We start from the raw sequence: 21,525 nt of genomic DNA, 5'->3' as shown, positions 1-21,525 counted from the left end.
TCTTCATTTATTGATTTATTGATGGTAGCCATTCTGGAAGGTGTGAGGTGATACTTCATTGAAATTTAAATTGCATCTCTCTGTGAATTAGTGACATTGAGCATCTTTTCATTGGCCTATTGGCCATCTGTATGTGCTCTTAGAGAAGTGTCTCTTCAGGTCTCTATCTATTTTTTTAAAATTTATCTGTATTGTTAAAACTATTACAGATGTCCTCTTCCCCCAGTTGATCCTCTACAACTCGCTCCAGGCTCTATTTGTATTCAATTGGTGTTGAGTTGTATAAGTTATTTACATATTTTGTAATTGAACCCCTTATCAGATGTATCATTGGAAAATATGCTCTCTCATACAGTGGGTTCCATTTTAATTTGCTGATGTTTTCTTTTTGCTGTGCAGAAGCTTTTCAGTTTTATGTAGTGTAATTTGCTTATTTTTTTCTTTGATTCTCTTGGCCTAGGAGAAGTATAAGAGACAATAATACTCCAGAAGATGCCTGAGATTTTACTGCCTGATTTCCTCTAGAATTTGTATGAGTTCATGACTTACATTTAAATATTTTATTCATTTTGAGTTTATTCTTATGTATGGTATAAACTGGTGGTTTTCTTTCTTTCTTTCTTTTGTTCTTCTTCTTTCCCTCCTCCCCCCTCCTCCTCCTCCTTCTCCTCTTCCTCCTCCTTCTCCTCCTCCTCCTTCTCCTTTTTCTTCTTCTTCTTCTTCTTCTTCTTCTTCTTCTTCTTCTTCTTCTTCTTCTTCTTCTTCTCTTCTTCTTCTTCTTCTTTTTCTTCTTCTTCTCCTCCTCCTCCTCCTCCTCCTCCTCCTCCTCCTCCTCCTCTTTCTTCTTCTTCTTCTTCTTCTTCTTCTTCTTCTTCTTCTTCTTCTTCTTCTTCTTCTTCTTCCTCTTCTTCTTCTCCTTCTCCTCCTCCTCCTCCTCCTCCTCCTCCTCCTCCTCCTCCTCCTCCTCCTCCTCCTCTTCCTCCTCCTCCTCCTTCTTCTTCTTCTTGAATGTACCTGTCCAATTTCCCAATACCTTTCATTGAAGAGATAGTCTTTATGTGTTGTTGATGGCTACTTTTGTGCTATGATGACAGAGTTGAGTAGTTATAACAAAGACTATATGGCCTACAAAGCCTAAAATATTTACTACCTGCTCTTTACAGGAAAATTTGCTGACCCTGTCTTAATATTATTGAAATAATTGTTCACTTTATGGTGTTATGCTGAGGGGAAACCAAATGTATTTAAAGTGCTTGACTTAACTTCTAAGTTAAGTACAAAGTATGATCTTTGGGTTAAGACTAGGGTGCCACCTTGTTTTCATAAATAAAATTGTATTGGAACACAGCCTTGCTCATTCAATTATGAATGAACACATTCTATAGGGTCAATAAGTGGAAGTTGTGGTTATCATATTAAGAGGCCAAAGAGTAAAACTTACAAAAAATTCTGGAGATGTTGAAATTGCAATTGGTAAATTATAACCCATTCCAGATTAGAAATATTAATAGAACAAGAATATAGAAAAACAAAATATGTACATTAAATTAGAACTATTAACTAGTATGAAGTTAAATGCATGAAACTTGGAATCATGTTTCTTTATAGTGAATAAAGTTACAACTTCATTTAAACACTGTTATATTTCTAGAAGAGGTAACCTTGGCATTAGGACAAAAACATAAAACAAGAAAGAACCACAATAATGAGTAATTTCAGATAGTATGATTGTACTCATGGAAAACAACCAGAACCACTGATAGAATAAAGAAGAGTTCTAGAAAACAAATGATTAAAAACCATGAGGGTAGCTTACGGGGACTTTGGTAAAATGCACCATGAGGTTACAAAAGCTAGAAGAAACTGATTTGGATAGAGATAAGTGTGAAGAAATAACGACAGGAAACTTCCCTATGCTGTTGATGGAAAAAGGCTTGCAAATTCAGGAAGGACAGAGGGTCCCAATCAAGATAAACCCATAATTAAAATATCAAAGGTTAAAGATAAAGAGAATATTAAATGCAACAGAGGAGAGGTAGTCGGTAACCTACATCCAGCCCACACTAGGCTGTCAACTGATTTCTCAACAGAAATGCTCTAAGCCAGAGGGAGTGGCATGATATTTTTAATGAAAAGCAAGGATCCTAAACCAAGACTAGTCTATCCAGCAAGGCTATCATTTAAACTTGAAGGTGAAATAAAGAGCTTCCTAGATGGAAGAGGGCTAAAGGAGTTTATTGCCACCAAACAAGTATTGTAATAATTGCTAAAGAGACTCCTGTAAGGAGAAGAAATAGAAAGGAACATAGGCATAAGGACTAAAAATGGAATAAAAAAGTATTTATCAATAATAACCTAAAATGAAAATGGTTTAAATGCTCCAATGAAAAGACACTGTACGAGAAACCCAGATGATGGCATAAATAAACACCTAAACTGCTGCCTGGCACAACAATTTCAAAACTACAACTAAAAGACAAAACGTATATCACCCAGAACCACGGGAAGGCTGGCTGAGTGGAAGTTCTACAACGAGAAGGAAAGAGAAAAAAGCACTGAGACATACACAAATGCTGAAAATCTGAGAGGTGTGCCCAGCAATCATTGTTTACTGTGCTTGGATGTGGGATGATGTGGGGACTTGGAAACACAGAGACAAATAGATGGCTAACTGGCAGCCATCAATGTTTGCCGCACCCTAGCCTGGTGACTCCCTGAGACCCCGCCCCACAATCTACAAATCCACTCCAGTTCAGGCAATGGCTTTTGCATATACATGGCCTTCCCTATTGCTGCTTAACCAAACAAACTGGAGCTCTGGTCAGACAGCTTCAAAACCTCCAAATACCAAGCAAATAGTAAAAAACTGTAGTTCTCACTATAGCTCCTGATGGGTGGCCTCAGATAATAGCTGACCTGCATCCCATTAGAGATCCAGAATCTAGTATATCTAGTGGTCAGTGTAAGATGACACCAGATTTCATCTACTCACATCCTTAAGTGACACATTCAAGAGGAAAACTCAGTGAGCACCAAAGCTCCACTGAAACATATCCTGTCCCATTAAGGGTGACTTCAGCCATCAGTTCTTCTATTATAGACACAGGGGATCCTCACAGCCAACTGGCCTGGAGGTCAATTCCTCCCAGTGACACCAACAACAATCAAGACTTAACTACAACAAGGCTGTACACAGAGTCCACAAAGGGGTACACCAAGAATGTCCACCTCAGGTAATTGGGAGGCTGAACCACTGGCCCATGTAGGACACCTAGTACACAAAGCCACCCTACCAACTCAGGGACGCAGTGAAAATGCAGAGAGAAAGAACCAGATCACCAGTGAAAGAAATGGAGGAAAACAAAGAAATGGAATTGAGTTTAAAACCATGGTTATAAGGTTTGCCAAGAATTTCCTAGAAAAGGCTGATAAATTTAATGAGACCCTTGGGGATATGAAAAAGGACCAACTATAAATTAAAAATACACTGACTGAAGTAAAAAATATTATACAGAGAACCAACAGCAGACTAGAGGAATGCAAGAATTAAGTCAAAGATTTGAAATACAAAGAAGCAAAAAACACTCAATCACTAAAGCAAAAAGAAAAAAAAGAAGAAAAAATTTGAAGATAGTATAAGAAGCCTCTGGGACAACTTCAAGCATACCAACATCAGAATTATGAGGACGCCATAAGAAGAAAGAGCATAAGATACTAAAAACCTAGTCGAAGAAATAATGACCCAAAACTTCCCCTACCTGGTGAAAGAAATTGACTTACAAGTTCAGGAAGCACAGAGAACCCCAACAAAAATATCCAAAGAAGACAACATCAAGACACATCATAATTAAAATGCCAAGGGCAAAAGACAAAAAGAGAATATTAAAAGCAGCATGAGAAAAACAGTTAATTACCTACAAGGGAAGCACCAATACGTTTTCTAGCTGATTTCACAACAGAAACTATGCATGACAGAGGGAGTGGCAAGAAATATTCAAAGTGATGAATGGCAAGAAACTACAAACAAGATTACTCTACCCAGCAAAGTTATCATTCAGAATTGAAGGTCAGATAAAGAGCTTCTCAGATAAGAAAAAGCTAAAGGAGTTCATCACCACCATCCAGTATTATATGAAATGCTGAAAGGTATTCTTTAAGAAGAGGAGGAAGAAGAAAAATGTAAAGATAAAATTATGAACCACAAATACATATATATCAACAGTGAATCTAAAAATCAAGTGAATTAAAAATCTGAGGAACAGAATAAACTGGTGAATATAATAGAATCAGGGGCATAGAATGGGAATGGAATGATAAGTCTAAGGGGGAAAGTGGCGTGGGGGATATGAGAAGAGACTGGTAAAAAATCACATACCTCTGGAATAGGGCAGCATGGGAAGTTAAGGGCAGAGGGTGAAGTGGGAACTGGCTGGAGGGGAGCTATGGCGGGAAAAAGGAGAAACAATTGTAATAATTTATATAAACAATAAAGATTTATTAAATTAAAAGACACCGTAACCGAATGAATAAGAAACCATGACCTGGGCAAAATGGACAAATTCCTAGACACATACAATTTTTCAGAACTCAACTAGTAAGAATCAGAGAACCTAAATAGGCCAATAACAACTAATGAAATTGAAAGAGGAACTAATATCTATGCTTTTGAAACTCTTGCAAGAAACTCAAGAGGAAGGAAGACTTCCAAGCTGTTTTTATGAGGCCAGCATTATCCTAATTGCAAATCCAGATAAAGCCACTACACAGAAAGAAAACTATAGGTCAATATCCCTGATGGATATAGATGTTAAATCCTCAACAAAATATTAGGAACTAGGATTCAGCAATACATGAAAAGGATCACACACCATGATCAAGTGGGATTTATTACAGGGATGCAAGGTTGGTAAAATATTTGCAACGAAATAAATGTGATACATCATTTAAATGAAATGAAGGTTAAAAACACAAGATCTTATCAATAGATACAGGAAAAGCACTTGACAAAATACAAAACCCATTTATGATAAAAAAAAATCACAGCAAAGTGGGCATACAGGGACCATACCTCAATATAATAAAGACCACATGAGAAAAACCTAGAGCCAACATCATACTCAATGGGCAGAAAACAAAAAGTGTTTCACTTAAGATCAGGAGCAAGAGAGGGTTGTCCACTTTCACCACTCTTATTTAACATAGTACTGGTTGTACTAGCTATAGCAATCACACACACAAAATAAATGAATAAATAAAAGGAAGAAGTAAAATTGTCATTATTTGTAGATGACCTGATACTATACATAGAAAACACTAAGGACTCCACCAAGAACTATTGTATTAGATTTAAAAAATGAATTTGTCAAAGTATCATGATACAATATTAATATCTAGAAATCAATGACATTTTTATACACAATAACAAACTGTCAGAAAATAAAAAGACAATCCCATTTATCATTGCAACAACAAAAAAAATAAGGTACCAAGGAGTAAACTTAACCAAAGTTTAAGTTTAGACTTGTATACAGAAAAGTATAGGATATTGAAAAAAGAAACAGAGGAAGATACAAACAAGTGGAAGCATACACTGTATTCATGGATCAGAAGAATTAACATTATAAAAATGTCCATACTACTCAAAGCAAACAATAGATTCAATTCCTAGTAAAATACCAATGGTATATTTCATGGATCTAGAACAAATATTCAAAAAATTTATATGGAAACAAAATACCCCAAATAGCTGCAGGAATCTTAAGAAAGGACAAAGTTGGACAGATCACAATACCAGATATCAAACTATATTACAATGCCATACAAAACATAGAGTTCTGAAATCAACCCACATCTCTACAGTTAACTTATATTTGACAAAATAGGCAAAATCATACAACAGAATAAAGACTACCTCTTCAATGAAAGGTATTGGGAAATTGGACAGGTACATACAAAATAAATGAATAAATAAATAAATAGAAATAGAGAGAGAAAAAGAAAGAAAGGAAGAAACAAGACTACCAGATTATACACAATAATAAACTCGAAACGGATAAAATATTTATTTATTTATTTATTTTAAATCTATTTTATTGTTTTTATACAGAGAGGAAGGGAGAGAGATAGAGAGTTAGAAACATCGATGGGAGAGAGTCATCGATCAGCTGCCTCTTGCACACCCCCTACTGGGGATATGCCCGCAACCAAGGTACATGCCCTTGACTGGAATCGAACCCGGGACCTTTCAGTCTCCAAGCAGACGCTCTATCCATTGAGCCAAACCGGTTTCGGCAAAATGGATAAAATATTTAAATGTAAGTTATAAAGCCATAAAAAATCATAGAGGTAAACAGGCAGTTAAATCTCAGGCACCTCACATAGTAGTATTTATTCTTATAGATCTCCTAGGCCAAGAGAAGCAAAGAAAAAAAATAAACAAACGGGACTACATCAAACTAAAAACTTCTGCACTGCAAAAAGAAAACATCAGCAAATTAAACGGGAAACCACTGTATGAGAGAACATATTCGCCAATGATACATCTGATAAGGGGTTCAATTCCAAAATATTTAAAGTACTTATACAACTCAACACTAGGAATACAAATGGGAGCTGAAGCAGTGTGTAAGGGGTGAACTGGGGGTATAGAGATAGGACATCTGATATATTTTTAACAATAAAGATAAATGAAAAATGTAGATAGAGACCTAAAGAGACACTTCTCCAAAGAAGACATACATTATTTATAGGCCAATGAAAACATGCTCAATGTCACTAATTCTCAGAGAGATGAAAAGTTAAAACTGCAATGGAGTATCACCTCACACCTTCCAGAATGGCTATCATCAATAAATCAATAAATAACAGTGCTGATGAAGATGCGGAGAAAAGAGAACCCTAGTACACTGCTGGTGGGACTGCAGACTGGTACAGCCACTGTGGAAAACAGTATAGAGTTTCTTCAAAAAATTAAAAATGAAACTGTTGTTTGCCCCAGCAATCCCACTGCTGGAAATATATCCCTAGGTTTCTGAAACACCCATCAGAAAGAATATATGCACCCTTATGTTCATACTAGAATTATTTACAATGGCTAATACCTGAAAACAGCCCAAATGCCCATCAGCAGATGACTGGATAAAAAAGCTGTGATACATTTACACAGAGAAATAATATGTGGCTGTATAAAAGAAGAAGCTCCAATTCTTGAAACAACATGGATCAATCTGGATATTATTATGCTAAGTGAAATAAGCCATTTCAGAAAGAAAGAAAGAAAGAAAGAAAGAAAGAAAGAAAGAAAGAAAGAAAGAAAGAAAGAAAGAAACAGGTATCACATGATCTCACTTATATATGAAATCTAATTAACCAAATAAACTGATGAACAAATAGGACTAGAAGCATGGATACATGCAATAGAATGACAGATCTCAGAGGGGAGGCTGGAGGACTGGACTAGATTAACCAAAAAGCATATGTGTGTATATGCTTAGCCTGTGAACACAGACAAAAATATGGTGAATGCCTGGGGTAGAATGGGGCTGGTTGGAGAGAAGCAAAGTGGTGGAAAATGAATGAACTCTATAATACTGTTAACAATAAAACAAAAAGGAGAGTGCTAGATAATGGAAATATAAAATTTAATTGTGTTCTAATATGCCAATACAAGTCAATTAACAATAAATGAAAACAATGATATTACTTATATTAGCAACAAAAAAAATTACCAAGGAATGAACTCCATAAGAAATGAGAACTCATATTAAAAAAAGCATGAAGCTCTACTTGCAGACATAAACATGTTCAAATATGGAAATATTTTCATATTCTAGCATGGGAAATACATTTCAGAAAATCAAAATTGCAAGTGAGATTTAAAAATTTTAATTAATTTTTAGAGAGAGGGTAAGAGAGAGGGGCAAGAAAAACATTGATGTGAGAGCCAAACATCAATAAATTGCTTCTTGCACACCCCCTAATGGGGATTGAGCCTGCAACCCAGGCATCAATTCCAGGGATCAAACTAGCAATCTTTCAATGTATGCAATGACATGTAACCAACTGAGCCACACTGGCCAAGGCAGCAACTGAGTTTTTAAGTGTTAATAATAAATCTAATATGTACAAGGAGAGTCTTCCTTTAGGAAAGGTGAGTATACTTAGGCAAGTGAACTTCCCCCTGGGATGGCATAGGGCTCAGAAGTAATTGAGCTGGACAAAGGACACTGACTTTTTCTTCCTGTGGTTCTCTAAGATTGGGAAGTCTTCAGGGAATAGAGCTCATGGACCCATTTGGTTAATTAAGAAGACTGTGCATTGAGTGCTCAAGGCCATACTACCATAAATAATTAGTCTGTGTCTCCAGCCTTTCAGTTTCCAGTCCCTGTCTAGCTGGCTTCACACCTGTGCCTCTTCCTTTCAGAATAATAATCTGAATCAGGAGGTCTGGCCCGAGCCTCAGCCATGATTGCTCACCAGGCAGAAGAGGGCTGGCCCTCCTTGGTCAGGCATCAGCAGAATGGCAACCCATCCCAGTGAGTGCCTTGGGAGAGAATGGAGTGAGGTGGCAGGGGGGCGGGCTTGGGAGCATGTTTTCTTATTTGCAGGGGAAGCAGGACATTTGGTGTAGGATACCAAAATGCAGTTTCTATTCTAAGCATTATGAAGTTTATGTTCTTGGTTCTGGTGGTGGTCAAAGAACTTTCATTCAGAGTTCTGCTTTCCTCTTACAATAGTTTTAATTCCCATAGAAATAACCCCCAATGATGCAGGAAACAGGCCTCTCTATACTATCGCCTAAGCCCTATCTGATTTGGCTCAGTGGATAGAGCATTGGCCTGTGGACAGACGGGCCCTGGTTTAGATTTTAGTCAAGGCATGCACCTTGGTTGCAGCTTCCCTGGCCCAGATTGGGGAGTGTGCAGGAGGTAACCAATTGACATGTCTCTCACATCGATGTTTCTCTGTCTCTCCATCTCCCATTTATCTCTCTAAAAATCAATGTAAAAATATCCTTGAGTTAGCTTTAACCATAAATCAATAAATAAACAATCAAATAAATAACAATAAATGTCCCCTAAGTACTCCAAAATATGAGGTGTTGATGATGATGATGATGAGTAGGAGGAGGATGATGAAGACAGTAAGCCAGATATCATGAATGGTCACTGAGGACTTCCTAAGAGCCAGGCTCTGAGTTGGACAACTTGTTTCATTTAATTTGCATAATCATCCCCAAGAAAAAGGAATGCACATGATCACCATTTTACAAATGAACAAAGGAGCACAGCATTTAAATATAACTTGTACTCCATTAAGTGGTAAAATAGGAGTGAATTCAGGTTTGAATCCAGGCATCCAGACTGTAGACACAGAACACATAACACTATTCTCTGCTTCCAACCCAACCTTTAACTTGACAGGTCACTGCAGGGAGAGAAACCATGTTCACTGTCCTCTTTCCTTTGGGGGTTCCTGGTAGACCCCAGCAGAGAGCAATGGATGCCCCTTGCTGCACTGATGAAAAGCAGGCTAGCTCATCTCAAAGTGGAAATCATAGAAAAATGAGCAGATTATAATTTAGGGCAGATCTTGCTCCTGCCCCCCACTCCTTAAACTGTCTTCTTTCTCCTTCATTACTATACTTTAGCCCTCTCAGGCTCCAGAAGAGACATAAATTAAGGGTCTTGAGTTCTATTATTAGGAAGTTGAACTCAGTTAAAAGATGGATCTTAGCTGTACTTTTGGTATGAAGAATGAAACAATATGATGGAATGTACATATGCAATTATATATGTGATGTGTGTATAGAGAAAGGAACAATACATTTCAAATATCATTGTTAATAGCTTTATGCACTTTGATTAAAATATCCTGTGATTTGAAAGTATGAGGTTACCTGGATCTCTGATAGGACATTTAAAATTTTTTTTTTTATTGATTTCAGAGAGGAAAGAAGAGGGAGAGTTAGAAATATCCATAATGAGATAGAATCATTTATTTGCTGCCTCCTGCACACCCTCTCCTGGGGATCAAGCCTGCAACCCTGACATGTGCCCTTGACTGGTATTGAATCTGGTGCACTTCAGTCCACAGGCTGATGCTTTATCCACTGAGTCAAAGCAGTTAGGGCTCTGACAGGCCATTTAATTTAGTCCTTGTACAAGTAGATACTGAGTGAATGAAGGGAAATGGATGAATCTCATTAATTTGTGATTCCTCAGAGCCTATCCTGTCTTTGACACAGAGTAGCCAATAAAAACAACAACAAAAACATTTCTGTTAAACATCAACTAGATCCTTAGTTTACACCAGCACAAAGTAGGCAAAAAGTCTTCCACCCACTGGGTGCTTTTCTGCCTGTCCTTTCATCCCGTTCAGCAATATTCCATAGGACTAGAGACACGATGCAATTGGGACTATGTATATCTATGACATGAACTTCCTAGGTACCTATTATTTCCTTTTGTAAGACATACATCATTCAATTGCTAAAACATTCTGTTAATTTTAAATATGGAACAATTTCAAAGGGCAGGAAAGGATGGATTAATCTTACTTCATGAACTGAGACACTTTTAGGATGCCAAGTCATTCCATGTTCAAGGGACAATGAAGGCTTTGGCCTCTCTGCCATATAATTAAATTAAAAATAATTGAATATTTCTTGAGATTAAACATATTAATAACCTGCTACTGCAAGGATAATTTAATTCTGATTAAAATGCAATAACTGAATATATTAATTACCAAACTTCTGGGGGTATTAGTCTCTCCATTTGCAGGTAAAAAATGCCATCAGCGAGAGGTTGAAGTATCCGCACACACTCTAAATTTATTGAGTGAAAGAAGTGGGACTCAAACTTTCATCTCCTGAATCCTGGCTCAGGACTCTCTCCCATCCACTAGACCTGAACAATTATATTTTTTCTCAAGTCTGTTTTGTCTAAGATGAGTAAACAGATGCAAAATAATTGATTTCTCCTATTGGGACTCAGTGAGGTCATCTGTGAATTAGGGGATGGACTGAGTGATTCAGAGGGGTCCTTATGCAATATATATAGTGGTTTATAGGGTTTTCTATAAATAGTAATTATTTTTCCTTCTCACTTAGGAAATCTAAGATATGCAAGCATTATTTTCTCTACAAGTTGAGAATTTAATGTGAAATGTTATGAAAAGCTATTATGAGACAGATTTTGGGGCATCCTGGTTCTATATCTCAGCAATAAGAGCAGGTAATTGATCGTGTTTGATTGTTTTTATTGAAGAAAAATTTAGGCAACTAATTGTAAAATTCAATGTGCACTGATTTTTACAATGCTGGCAATTATACTTCACACATATCTATTTTATAAACCTTCTCACTTGTGTGATTTGGACAGGTAAAACAATTTTCATATGATTGTCATTATAATAAATTAAAAATAGTCTCTATTCCTCTGACATTAGCTTAAATGTTTAAACTAGATGCATGTACTTTACAAATATTTAATCTATGAAGTATTTTTTAAAAATATGAAGTTTAAATGAAAACATTACAGGGATAACATGTGTAGTATGATACTTTACAACTAAATTTTCAGGAAGACTATTTATGAGTACAAAATTAATCCTAACACTACAGTAGCATTGTCAAGAATATATACCCACCAAATTCACTGACAATGGTTTAATTTGTGGGACAGGTGCACAGGGAATGGGATACAAACAAAACTGAAATTTTATTGGTAATATTTCAAATCTGTATAAAATATAAGTTCTGAAGCAAATATTACTGAATGGTCACATTTTAAATATGGTGAGTGGGTATACTGATAATAATAGATAACATTAATGAAACATTTGCTAAGTGCCTGGAAATGTTCAAACACAATGATTCTCAACTTGGTTGTACATTAGAATCACCATCAGACTCACACATAGGAATTCTTATTTAACCCCCAATTCAAGGCTGCAGCGAGGGCATCAGTATATTTTAAAAGATCCATAGGTAATTATAATGGTCCATCAGAAGTGGGAGTCACTGGTTGATATTAATTTAATTTAATTTCTTGCAACCTATAAAGTAGGTTCCATTTTAATTCCCATTTTATAAACATAGAAACTGCCCAGGCTTTTGTTATGTTATTTTAACACAGGATGGAATAAAGATAGTTTGTTCAGCTTTTGCATTTTTCTCAAATTAAATCATTTTGCTACCTGCCAGGAGAAAGAGAGATGCAAGTTGTCTCCAGGGAGCTGGTTTAAAGAGAATTGTACTAGTAATTCCTGTTAGTAGGAAGGATTGAAATAAAAATTCTCAAATAGTTTTAAAAAGCCCGAGTTTTAGACATAGCTTTGGGACTTTCCTTGGGTGTAAAACCCCAAACTGTAAATAAGATGGCTGATTTGATGAGAAAAGAATGCTTCACAAATTTTAGAATTAGAAGCATGTTTAAACACTTTAATCTAGTTACTACATCATGGAGAAAAACAAAGCAAAGAGCAGTTTCAAACACAAAACTCCCTGAGATTGTATACTGTGATATAAATAACCTGCCTGTAAAGCCTAGGTGTAGGATTAATATTTGAAAATACATTTTTGCCTCTTTAAAAATGCTTATTTATTAAATTGATTGGGGTGACATTGATCAACATGAACATATAGGTTTCAGATGTCGGTTTCTATGTTATAAAATCTGTATATTGCATGTTGTACCCATCACCCAAATAAAATCATCTTCTTTCACCACATATTAGAACTCCCTTCTTTCCCCACCTCCTTCTCTCTGGCAATCACCATACTGCTGTATGTGTTCACACGTTTCAGTTTTATATCTCACACATGATTGAAATCATACAGATCTTAGCTTTTTCTGATTTATTTCACTTGGCATGATGTTCTCAGGGTCCATCCATGTTGTTGCAAATGGCATTATTTCATTCTCTCTTATGGCTGAATAGTGTTCTATTGTGCATGTGTATCACATCTTCTTTATCTAGACTTTTATCACAGGACACTGGTTTTTTCTATGTTTTGGCCACTTTGAATAATGCTGCAATGAACATAGAGGTGCATGTATATTTGCAAATACATGATTTTATTTTTTGGTTATATACTCAGGAGAGGGATTGCTGGGACATCTGGTAGCTCTATTCTTAATTATTTTGACTATTGGATTCCATAGTGGATGTATCAGTCTATATATGGACAGATAATTTTTAAAATATATTTTTATTGATTTTTTACAGAGAGGAAGAGAAACAGAGAGTTAGAAACATCGATGAGAGGGAATCATTGATCAGCTGCCTCTTGCACATCCCCTACTCGGGATGTGTCAACAACCAAGGTACATGCCCTTGACCGGAATCGAACCACGGATCTTTCTGTCCACAGGCCAAAGCTCTATCCACTGAGCCAAACTGGTTTCAGATGGACAGATAATTTTTGACAAAGGAGCTGGAAACACACAATGGGATAAAGATAGTTTCTTCAATAAATGTTGTTGGGGAAACTGAAAAGCCACATGCAAATGAATTAAACTGAATTACAGTTCGTCTTTATGTACAAAAAATGAATTTAAAAAGGATCATAGACCTAAGTACAAGACCCCAATCAATAATTACATAGAAGAAAATCTATGGACCTTGGCCATAGAGTTCATTTTATGAACTTGACAACAAAGACAAGGGAAGTAAAGGCAAAAATAATTGAATGGAACTATATAAAACTAAAATGCTTCTGCACAGCAAAAAAAAAAAAAAAAAAAAAAAAAAAAAAACCCTCAAAAAAACTAACAACAAAACAAATAGCCAGCCAGATTGGAGATGATATTTGCAAAAAGTAGCTCCAATAAAAGTAGCTCCAAACTCAAAATTATGTATTTGCAAAGGTTTACTTTCCAAAATACATGAAAAATTCATAAAGCTCAACACCAAACAAACAATCCAATCAAAAAGTAAGTAAGTAGAGGACCTGAAAATTCACCTATCCCAATAACCAATAGATATATGAAAAGATGTTTAACCTCAGTAGCAATTAGGGAAATACAAATTAAAACTACAATGACCTACCACCTTATGCCTGCTAGAGTACCCATTATTAGCAGAAGGAGCAATAAGAAGTGTTGGAGAGGGTGGGAATGTAGACAGGTACAATCACTATGAAAAGACTTTTAAAAGAAAACAAAGCCTTAGCCCCTTTGGCTCAGTGAATAGAGTATTGGCCTGCAAACTAAAGGGTCCCAGGTTGGATACCTACCAAGGGCACTTGTTATGCTTGCCAGCTCAATCTCCCCCCCCCCCCCCCGCCCAGCCCAAGTAGGGGGCCTGCAGGAGGTAGCCAAGCAATGATTTTCTCTCATTGATGTTTATATTTCTCTCCCTTCCTCTCTGCAATCAATAAAAATATATAAAAAATATTTGAGTGAGCACTTATTTCCATTGAGTATGGATATTGGGGAAAACAAGTGATAATAAAAAGTCAGGATGATAACTGTCATAGAAAAATTCAAAGTGATTAATTGCATTTGACTTTAATTTAGAATACTGGTAATGATAAAAACATGTATAAATATTTCAAATTTAGACACTATTGGCACAGTATTTTGGTAAATTAAGGTATATTTGATTCCCATTGTCTTTGAACTGGAGTAATTTTAAATAAAATTTAATGATTGATTTTATTTATTTAAATTTAATTTTATTGTTTAAAGTATTACATATAGTAGTGCATATATCTCCTTTTTTCCTCTGTTGACCTTCCCCCAGCCTCCCCTATCCCCTGTTGCATGCCCTCATCCCATCCTCCCACTGTCTCGTGTCCATTGACTGTGCTTATATGCATGCATACAAATCCTTCTGTTGACCCTTTACTCCTCTCGTCAACATGCCCCAGCCTTCCCGTTGTAATTTGACAGTCTGTTCCATGCATTACTGCCTTTGTATCTAGCTTTATGTTCATCAGGTTATAATGTTCTTTATTTTCCATAAATGAGTGAGATCATGTGATACTTTTCTTTCATTGCCTGGCTTATTTCACTTAGCATAATTCTTTCCAGTTCCATTCATGCTGCTGCAAATGGTAGGAATTGATTCTTTTTTTTTTTTTTATAGCAGCCTAGTATTCCATTGTGTAGATGTACCATGGTTTTCTAATCCACTCATCTGCTGATGGGCATTTAGGCTGTTTCCAAATCTTAGCTGTGGTGAATTGTGCCGCTATATATATAGGAGTGCATATATCCTTTCTGATTGGTGTTTCTAGTTTCTTGGGATATATTCCTAGAAGTGGAACTACTGGGTCAATTGGGAGTTTTATTTTTAGTTTTTTGAGGAAATTCTATACTGTTCTCCGCCTTGTCTTGTTCCAGTCTGCATTCTCACCAGCAGTGCACGAAGGTTCCTTTTTCTCCACATCCTTGCCAGCACTTGTCGTTTGTTGATTTGTTGATGATAGCTCTTCTGACATGTGTGAGATGGTACTGCATAGTGGTTTTGATTTGCATCTCTGGGATAATTAGAGACATTGAGCATGTTTTCATATGTATTTTGGTCTACCTTCTGTCTTGTTTAAAAAAGTTTCTATTTAGGTCCATTGCCCATTTTTTTTATTGGATCATTTATCTTCCATTTATTAAGTTGTATGAGGTCCCTGTAAATGTTGGAGATTAAACCTTTATCAATGATAAGGTTTGCAAATATGTTCTCCCACTTAGTGGGCTTTCTTGTTGTTTTGGTGATGGTTTCTTTTGCTGTGCAAAAGCTTTCTATTTGATGTAGTCCCATTTGTTTATTTTCTCTTTAGTTTCCATTGCCCCAGAAGTGGTATTGGTGAAAAAATTGCTTCAATATCTTTGTGAGATTTCTCTGCCTGTGGATTTCTCTAGTATTTTTATGGTTTCTGATCTTATGTTTATGTTTATGTCCTTTATCCATTTTGAATTTATTTTTGTGTATGGTGTAAGTTTAGGGGTCTAGTTTCATTTTTTTTCATGTATCTGTCCAATTTTCTCAAGAAGAATGTATATTCTGTGGCTTTGGGATGAAATGTTCTGAAGATGTCAATTTATTTCATCTGATCTAGTGAGTGATTCAGGATTGATGTTTCTTTGCTGATTTTTTGTTAAGAGGATTTGTCCTATGGTGATAGTGGGGTATGAAGGTACCCTACTATGTTTGTATTGCTGTCATTCTCTCCCTTGATATCCTGCAGGAGTTTTTTTGTTTTGTTTTTTAATATATTATGATGCTCTTGTATTGGGTGCATATATGTTTACCAGAGTTATTTTTTCTTGTTAGATTGCTCTCTTTAGTATTATAAAGTGGCCTTCCATATCTCACTTTGAGATCTAATTTGTCAGATATAAGTACTGATACCCTAGCTTTTTTTTTTTTTTTTTTTTTTTTTTTTAAATTTCCATTCACCTGAAAAACCTTTTTCCGTTCCTTTACCATCAGTCTGTGTGCTTTTATTATTATTTTTTCTTTTCAGATGTGTTTCCTGAAGACAGCAGATATATGCATCTTGTTCTCTTATCCAATCCATTACCATATGTCCTTTGATTGGGATATTTAATCCATTTATACTTAATGTTATTATTGATACATATTGTTTGACTCCATTTTTATTCTTTACCCCTGTGTTTCTTCTTCACTTTCTATTTCTTCTTTATATTTATTTATTTATTTTATTTATTTAATTTTAAAAATATATTTTATTGATTTTTAACAGAGAGGAAGAGAGAGAGATAGAGAGCTAGAAATGTCAATGAGAGAGAAACATCGACCAGCTGCCTCTTGCACACCCCCTACCGAGGATGTGCCCACAACCAATGTACATGCCCTCGACCAGAATCAAACCCGGGACCTTTCAGTCCGCAGACCGACGCTCTACCACTGAGCCAAACTGGCTTCGGCTATTTCTTCTTTTTACAGCAGACCCTTTAGCATTTCTTGCATTGCTGGTTTGCTGGTAATAATCTCCCTTAGTCCTTTTTTGTCTGTGAAGCTTCTGATTCCACTTTCAATTTTGAATGATAGCCTTGCTGGGTATAGTATTCTTTGACTTAGTCCCTTACTTTGCTTCACTTTGTATATATTTAACTCCATTACCTTCTGGCCTAGTGTGTTTCTGTTGAGAAATCAGTTGATATTCTAATAGGAGATCCTTTGTTGTAACTTTCTGTCTCTCTGTGACAGCCTTTAAGATTCTTACTTTATAGTTAGTTTCAACAATTTAATTATAATGTGTCTTGGTGTCAGTCTTTTGGGGTTCAACTTGTTTGGGAATCTATGTACTTCTTGGACTTGCATAGTTTTTTTCTTGCCAATATCAGGGAAGTTATCTGTCATTATTTCTTCAAACAGGTTTTCTATTCCTTGCTTCTCTTCTTCTGCTTCTGGTAGTCCTTTAAGCGAATGTTGTTTCATTTTGTGCTGTCCCAAAGCTCCCTTAGGCTCTCCTCTTGCTTTTTAAGTCTTCTTTTCAGTTGCTGCTGTGTTTGTGTGTTTTTGCCCAACTTGTCTTCTAATTCGCTGATGTGGTCCTCAGCCCCTTCTAATGTGTTCAAGCCTTCCAATGTGTTCTTTATTGCAGCTATGTCATTGTTCATCTCCCCTTGGTTCCTTTTCATGTTGGTGGCTTTCTCATTCAGCTACTTATAGTTCTCATTGAGTTGTGTGTATTTGTCATTGAGTTGTATTTGTCATCCAGCCATTTAAACATCCTTATAGCCATTACTCTGAATTCTTTCTCTGATATGCTGCTAGCCTCAATTTCATTTAACTCCCTTTCTGGTGATTCCTATTTTTCTTTCCTTTGGGGATCGCTTTTTTTTTTTGTTTTCCCATGTTTTGCTGTAACGTTTTAATTGTAGGTCCAATTGCTTTGATACTCAGGTTCTTTTGGGGATGGTGCTACTGGTGTGATCTCTCAGGTCTTCTGGGCTTGGTGATCTAGTATAGTTCTCTACTTGAACTATTTGGGTTCTCTTGATGTAGGTCTGCGAGCTGGAACGGCACAACTGTGGTGTCTAGAAATCAGCAGCCATGGAGGAGGGTATCCCAATTTTTACAGTCTTGCATCTTTGATTAAAATCACTCATGCCTAGTGGGGACTCACAGTGGCACCCAGGTACCATCTGTTGGGTTGATGGGTCTCAGGAGGCCTTCATTCTGGAAAAGCATGACTGTGGTGTCCAGAGATCTGTAGTTGTTGGGTGGGTAGACTCAACGTTTGCTGCTGCACCTTTGGTGGATATGCACACACTCCCAGTGGAGGATCACAGGTGCACCCTTGGTGCATTTGCCAGCGAGGGGCCCTGAAGTACTCTGAAGCGCCCTGGCACTGAAGATGCATAATTGAGGCTTTTTTGGGCAGGTATCCAGGATGAGTGAATTCAGAATTTCTACTGCCAGGGAGAGTGTGTCCCTGTTTGTCCATTGTTTCTTGTCATTTGTTGCCATGATGTTTTTTATTTCATCTTTGATCTCTTTGGTAACCCAGTCATTGTTTAATAGCATGTTATTTAGTCTCCATGTGTTTGATTTTTTTGAGATTGTTTTTATTATAGTTGATTTCCAGTTTTGTGCTACTGTGATCTGAGAAGATGCTTGATGTGACTTCTATCTTCTTGAATTTGAAGAGACTTTGCTTGTGACCCAGCAAGGGCTCACAGTAGCTTCCACAAGCACCCTGTGGATAGATGGGCTCAAGGTGCCTGACTGTTGAAAATGCGCACAAGGACTGGCAATGAGTTTGCAGGTGCAGAGCTCTGATGCACTTTGAGGGGCCCTGGCAATGAAGTTAAGCAGCAGGGTTGTATGTGTGCAATTATCCAGGAGGAGGGAATTCAGTTTCTACTGTGGGGCACCGTGCCCTTTTTTGTACAGAATCACACCCAGCAGGGGCTCAAAGCAGCTCCCCAGAGGACCCTGTGAATATATGGGCTCCAGGTGCCTGCCCTTTAGTAATGTGTTCTTCTGTGTTGCTGAGTTTACCACCGCAGAGCTCTGATGCACTTTGAGTGGCCCTTGCGCTAAAGTTACACAGCTGGGATTATTCATAACAGGCAGTTATTCAGGCAGAGGAAATTCAGAATTTGTACTGAAGGACAGCGCACTCTTGTATGTATAGAATCAAATCCAGCAGGGGCTCCCTGTGGCTCCCAGGCTCTGTGTACAGAGTGGTGTGCCTGGATGTCTGTTCAGGTGGAAATGCATGATAGTGGTGTCTGGAGTTCTCCCACTGGGGAGGGGGAAGATGCACTTACTGCTGTGGGAATGGCGCACCTTTGGAGATGGAAGTCCTGGGATCCACAGGTCTACAGCTAAGGTAGCAAGATTTTGGCAGGAGTGGCTGTTGGGTTGTGGGCAGTGTCAATGTCATGTCTGGGTGGTGATGCTGCTGAGTTCCTAGAAAAGGCTGCTGTCCCCTTCAAGATGGCGTGAGCGCCATACCCAAGTCTTGCAGTCCAGGGAGTACCCACAGGGGTAGCAGTCTCTCCTTGTCTAAGAGAGCCTGGTCTGAGAACCCCTGCTGCTTCTGTGAAATTTAACTGTCCCTCACTCACTTACACACACAATACACACATCCACACACTCACTTCCTCTTTCTCACCTCTGTCCTGTCAGCCACTATATTTTTTTCTTATTGATTGATTTTAGAGAGAGAAGGAAGAGAATAAAACATCAATTTGTTGTTCTACTTATTTAAGAATTCATTGGTTGACTCTTGTATGTATCCTGACTAGGGACTGAACCTACAACCTTGGTGTATCAGGATGATTCTAACCAACTGAGCTACTCCCCAGTGGTAGTGATTTCTTTCAAGGGAGAAAGATATTTCTTATTCCATGTATGTCCTTCAGGAGGAAATGAATATTTACTTTGTTCATGACTTTAATAACTCTATTAACTTTAGGGTCTCTAAAATAGGTAGATATAGAAAAAAGTAAATACCCAAGAAATAAATGAAAAAAAAATTCCTCTGAGGAAATGAGTTTGCCATCTTTCCTTAAGTATAAATGCTTTATTTGATTTGACTGAATCCAAAGTATAGACTCAGCACTGGTTGCCTGCTTAGTTGTTTCATCACTCTAAGCATCTTTCCTCTTTTAGGAGGTGCCTCAGCCCCATGGAACTCAAGAATCTAACACATGTCTCAGAATTCTTCCTCCTGAGTCTCTCTGATGACCTGGAACTGCAGCCTCTGCTCTTGGGCTCTTCCTGTCCATGTACCTGGTTGCTGTGTTGGGGAACATGCTCATCATCCTGACTGTCAGCTCTGACTCCCACCTCCACACCCCCATGTACTTCTTCCTCTGCAACCTGTCCTTGGTTGACATCTGTTTCATTTCTACCACTGTTCCCAAGATGATTGTGGACATCCAGACTCACAGTAGAGTCATCTCCTATAGGGGCTGCCTGATACAGATGTCTTCTTTTATCCTTTTTGGATGTATGGATGGCATGATTTTGACTGTCATGGCCTATGACCGGTTTGTGGCCATCTGTCACCCTCTGCACTACTCAGCCACCATGAATTCATACCTCTCCTGCTTCTTAGTTTCGGTGTCATTTTTCATGAGCCTTTTGGAGTCCCAGCTGCACAATTTGATGTTATTACAGTTTACCTGCTTCAAGGATGTAAACATTTCTAATTTCTTTTGTGATCCTTCTCAGCTCCTTCACCTTGCCTGCTCTGACACTTTTACCAATGACATAGTCATGTATTTTGTTGGCGCTATCTTTGGTGGTGTTCCACTCACAGGGATCTTTTGCTCTTACTATAAAATTGTTTCCTCCATCCTGAGGGTTCCATCGATAGGTGGGAAGTATAAAGCCTTCTCCACCTGTGGCTCTCACCTGTCAGTTGTTTGCTTATTTTATGGAACATCTATTGGAGGTTACCTTGGATCAGCATTATTGCCTTTCACCAGTAAGGATGTGGTGGCCTCTGTCATGTACACTATAGTCACCCCCATGCTGAATCCTTTCATTTACAGTCTGAGGAACAGGGACATTAAGAGTGCCCTATGGAGGCTCTACTGCAGAATAGTACAATGTGAATATCTCTGCAATAATTTTTGGAGTATGATTGGTAAAACTAACAAATCCAAACATGTAGACCAGTGAGTAATTTGGCCTTTTTTTGTCTAATAGTTTTCATTCCTCTCCATGCTTCACATATGAACTTTACCTCATTTGATTTGTCTTTAATTGAATTTGCAATATATTCTGATATCCTTTGTACATCATAATAAATGAATGAGAGGTCCTCCCTATTGATTTTGATATCCTGGTGAAATGTACTATTCTTGTATTATATACTTAAACTTTATATCTTTCCCCATAATTTTAGAGTATTTTCCATACACATTTTGCATCTGTCAAATCTATGTATTCAGGTAATTCCTAAGGGTACAGTTCACTGGTTTTCAGTTGTGGATTTTATTGGCATACCCTTCGCTTTCTATATTCACTGGTGACTGGGTCTGCTGGAGGCATTGGTCAAGAAGACGTAACTGCCAGTGGACCCAAGAG

General features: G+C 37.4%; 1 pseudogene across 1 annotated transcript; it reads left to right on the top strand.

Annotated features, from left to right (window-relative positions):
- Positions 1-20,116: 20,116 nt before the first annotated feature.
- Positions 20,117-21,117, top strand: LOC311622585 (olfactory receptor 7E24-like; annotated as a pseudogene). The gene has a single exon. The product of its transcript is annotated as an olfactory receptor 7E24-like (transcript).
- Positions 21,118-21,525: the final 408 nt, after the last annotated feature.

Source organism: Pipistrellus hanaki, assembly GCF_964339955.1.
Source record: "Pipistrellus hanaki genome assembly, chromosome: 5".
Taxonomy (NCBI): domain Eukaryota; kingdom Metazoa; phylum Chordata; class Mammalia; order Chiroptera; family Vespertilionidae; genus Pipistrellus; species Pipistrellus hanaki.
The sequence above is the reverse complement of the archived record's forward strand: the minus strand, read 5'-3'. Positions and strand labels throughout refer to the sequence as shown.